Below are 4,531 nucleotides of genomic sequence, written 5' to 3'. Positions count from 1 at the left end.
TTGTCTTATTGCTATTGCTAAGACTTCCAAAACAATATTGAATAAAAGAGGTGATAGTGGGCATCCTTGCCTAGTTCCTGTTCTTAAAGGGAATGCAAACTGGCTATTCTTTAAATGATAATTTTACAAAGTGTGTGAAGTCTGCTGAGAGCAAGGTAAACTCATTTGTTGTCTCAGTGTTGAAAGAGAGATGCTTTGGAATTGAGCATTGTTTCCAATTATAACCAGGCCATTAACATAATGAAAGTTGGAAAGCTTCTTTGATTTCTAAACTGTCTCATCTTTTCTAACTTTTGATGGGAGGCTGTCCTCTTCCCTCTGGGGAGTTTCTATAAATACTCTCTGTCTTTATTCTGACCATTACAGACTGATGGATATTCTTGTTTGCCTTTGTTACATTTCTTTCAGGGCTGTTTTACCTCTATTAAGGACTGCATGAAAACATTCCATAGCCATTTATCTTTCAGGCTGTTTTCACAGTGCCTCTCTTTTAATAACATCTTTGGAAAATCAATAGTTGATGAGAGCATAAATACATCCTCAATTTCCGCCCTTTAATCCTAGAGTCCTAGAAGTCCTGTGGACTGTCAAACGAACAAACAAATATGTCTTGGAGAAGTTGCAGCCAGAGTGCTCCTTAGAGGCAAAGATGACAAAGATCTCACATATATTGGACGTGTTGTTACGAAGGGCTAGTCCTTAGAAAAGGACATCATACTTGGAAAGGTGGAGGGTCAGTGAAATAAAGGAAGACCCTCAACATGATGGAATGATAACAGTGACTGTAGCAATGAGCTCGAATGAGAATGATACAAGACAGGGCAGGATTCAGGTCTGCTGTTTGTAGGGTCACTAAGATTCATGGTTGATTCAATGGCACCTAACAACAACAACAACAACAACAGCAACTATTTTCCCCAACCCCACTGCCAGGTTTCTCTCTTCATTAGCTGGAACATAATAAGGAGTAGACCAGAAATCTCTCCATAATGAAATGGAAAGCTCTCCAAAAGGAAATGTCTTTTCCTGTCTATCAGTGAAACTCTGGACAAAGAACAGCCAACAGAATTCCTTTAAAGAACTGTTAGAAAATACAGAAGCTTTGAAACTGAGCATTTCTTTGGAAAGAAAAGTAAAACAAAATGGTATATTTTTCAAAGAAGTAATTTTGAATAAATAATTTATTATTATCATTTTCAAATCAAGTTCTCTATGGTAGAAATGTCTGTTTATTATTACTAAGCATTTAGAGAAAGGTGGGAGGGAATGGAACTCTGTAGAACACTAAAAGCCATGCTTATGTTTTATTGTTAATAAGCTCTATTATTCTTTTTTTTTTCTATAATTATATTTTATTAATTTTCATAAACATTTACAGAGATTTTGGGCTTCCACTCATTCATTGTTGCACTATTCTCTCTACCCTCCTCCCAGTTTGTTCTTGTCCAAATGCCACAGTGCTTGTCAAAGCCAGAAGCTCTATTATTCTTTGTTGTTGTCATTATGTGCTGTCGAGTCACCTGTGACTCACAGTGACCCTGTGTACAATAGCTCTGAACCCTGTCCTATCCTGAGCCAAATTCACTGTCTCTGACACACCTACCCTAGTTATTTTGTTGATCAATCTCATCCCAGGGTCTTCCTCTTCTATGCCATCCCTCCACATTTACAAGCATGATATCCCTCTCCAAGGATTGGTCCCTCCAGGCAATGTGTCCAGAATATGTGATACGGACCAGCCTAGTTTCACTTTCTCCAAGACAGACCTATGTTTTTCTTGGCAATCTATGGTATATGCAGTACGCTTCGCCATTACCACAATACAAAGGCATTGATTCTTCTTCTAACATCCTTAGTCATTGTCCAGCTTCCTGATGCATAGCAAGTAATTTCAAAGACCATGGCTTGGATCAGGTACACCTTAGTCTCTAGTCTGACATCATTGCTCTTTAGCAACTCTGGAAAGGTCCCTGGCAGCATATTTTCCCAGTGCAATTCATCTTTCGTTGTCCTGACTACTGGTGCCATGAGTTTTGATTGTGGAACCAAACAAGCTGAAATTGTTAACCATTGCAGTCTCTTTTCCATCTCTCATGATGCTGCCAATTGACTCAGTATGAATGAGAATCTTTGTTTTCTTGATGTTGAGCTGCAGTACTTGACCTAAACCAAACCCAAACACCTCACATCCTCTTCAGTTTCAGCAAGAAAGTTTGTGCCATTTGTATAGTGCAGGTTGTTAAGCAAACATTTAAATATCTGCCATGAACTAGTAGAGATTTTAAGCCTTAGATGGACATCCATGAATAAGACAAATTTCCTGCTCTCAAAGAGTTATATTGTGAACCACACCTTCTCAGTGAGACACTAAAGCAGCAATTCCATGGAACAGGTTCTTGCACAGTTCCTGAAGAAGATTGCTTCAGCTTTGCAATCCTAGGAACACCCTTTGGGAAAAACAATAGTCACTGCCCAGGCAATTCTGGCCCATGGGAACCTCATGTGTGCTGAAGAGGAGAACTGTACAAGACCTTCATGACTATTTTGGAAGGAGATCACTTGTCCTTTTTGCTAAGGTGCCTCCGGGTGGAATTGAACTGCCAACTGTTTGGTTAAGAAGTCCAAGACTTAATTGTCAGTGTCATCTAGGGACACATTTATATCTCTGTTGTTTGTGGCCACTGGATTAGTTTCAATTCATAGATAACTCTATATTTTTGTGTGATGTTTAGTTGATTGTAACTTAGAGAAGGATTGTAGTTAATAGGTGCTATCAAATCAAGTACAACTCATAGGAACCTTAAGAACAATAGATCTGAGTCTTGCCTTGTCCTGCACAATCCTCATGATCTTTGTCATGCTCAGGCCCATTGCAGTCACTGTGTTGATCCATCTTCTATTTTTCCCAGCATGATGATTTTTTTCCCCCAAGGAATAGTTCTTCCTGAAAATATGCCCAGAGTAAGTGAGACAAAGTTTCACCCTCCTTGCCTTTATGGAGGAGGACTCTGGTTTTACTTAAGGATGAATCGGTTTTTTTCCTTTTGTCAGCCCATGGTATACTCAATGCTCTTCTCTAACACCACTATTCTTCAGAGAGGGTGTTGCTTGACACTGAGCTTCAATCCATATTGAAGGCTGCAGTACTTTAACTACACCAAACCTAAATGCCTCACATATGATTCTTCTTCAGTCTTCCTTATTCTGTTTTCAACTTTCAGATGCATAGGAAGCAATTGAAAAGACCATGGCTTGGATCAGGAACACCTTTGTCTTTCAATGACATCATTGCTCTTTAGAGCTTTAAAGAGGTCCTTTGGTAGAATTGCTCAATAGAGTTTATTAGCTTCTAATCTTTATAAAGCAGATCACAAAGTCGTCTCTCCTACAGAGCAGCTGGTGTTCACACTGCTGACCTTTCTCTTAGCAGTCAACCATGTAACTACTATATCACCAAACTTCTTTGACTCATTAGTACTTTTTAAAAAAACCCAACCAACTAACCAAAAATAGCCTTGTATGCATGAGAAAAACATTAATTGTTAGGTATACACTATCTCAACTTATGTTTACAGAACAAAGCATACTTTTGATGAATTAACAGACAGAAGTCTTCCAAGACGTGATTCTACATTCTTAGTTTTGCCCTTGTGTTGCCACTTGGCATGTTGGGGGTTGCTAGTTCAACCTAGCTGAAGCCATTTTGTAATTCTCTAAGGACATGTCTGGACATGTTACCCCACCCTGGGAGGATAGGTTTTGGTTTACTGGGAACGCCCTGCTAAGTTTCTGTTTACCAGATAACTTTCTACTGGAAATGACATGATGCTATTCTCCCCCATTGCATACTTCTCCTCCCCCCATTGTGCTTCTGTATAGAAGCTGTGAGTGCTTTCAATAAAATTTAGACTTGATTGGAATCTCAACTTGTCTCCATGCTTCTGTGTCTCCTGCCCCCCCCGCCCCCCAATTCTCGTTCTTCCCCTCCTAGGGTCACCGTTGAAGATCCCCACAGGCTGGGGCATAATTGGCACCCAACGTGGGGCCCAGGAACGGGGAAGGTTGATGAACGCTGCCCGCTAGAAGTGACCGGTCGGTCCATCCATTTAGTTGCCGTGAGTTTGGGACCACGAGTGAAGACTTGCACTGTTGCCAGCCACAGGACTATTCGTCCTGTGAGACAGGCATGTAGCTGCCGCCACGGGATTACCCGCCCTGTGAGACAGGCATGAGAGGAGGTAAGGGCAGTGAAATTATGGGACAGGGATTAAGTGAACATGAATTGTTCATAAAGGGTATCAAAGATTCCCTGAAGACATGAGGTATAAGGTAACTAAAAAAGATTTAAAGAAATTGTTCTTGTTTTTAGAAGATGTTTGCCCATGATTTCTGCAAGGAGGAACTATTGATTCTAAGCAATGGCATAGGGTAGGGGATTGTTTAAATGACTATTACCATTGTTTTGGCCCTGAGAAAATTCCCATCACTGCTTTTTCTTACTAGAATTTCATTAACAAAATCTTAGTTGTGG

This window comes from Elephantulus edwardii, unplaced genomic scaffold (assembly GCF_000299155.1).
Source record: "Elephantulus edwardii isolate Elephantulus edwardi_28Jun2011 unplaced genomic scaffold, EleEdw1.0 scaffold00194, whole genome shotgun sequence".
Classification (NCBI taxonomy): domain Eukaryota; kingdom Metazoa; phylum Chordata; class Mammalia; order Macroscelidea; family Macroscelididae; genus Elephantulus; species Elephantulus edwardii.
The sequence above is the reverse complement of the archived record's forward strand: the minus strand, read 5'-3'. Positions refer to the sequence as shown.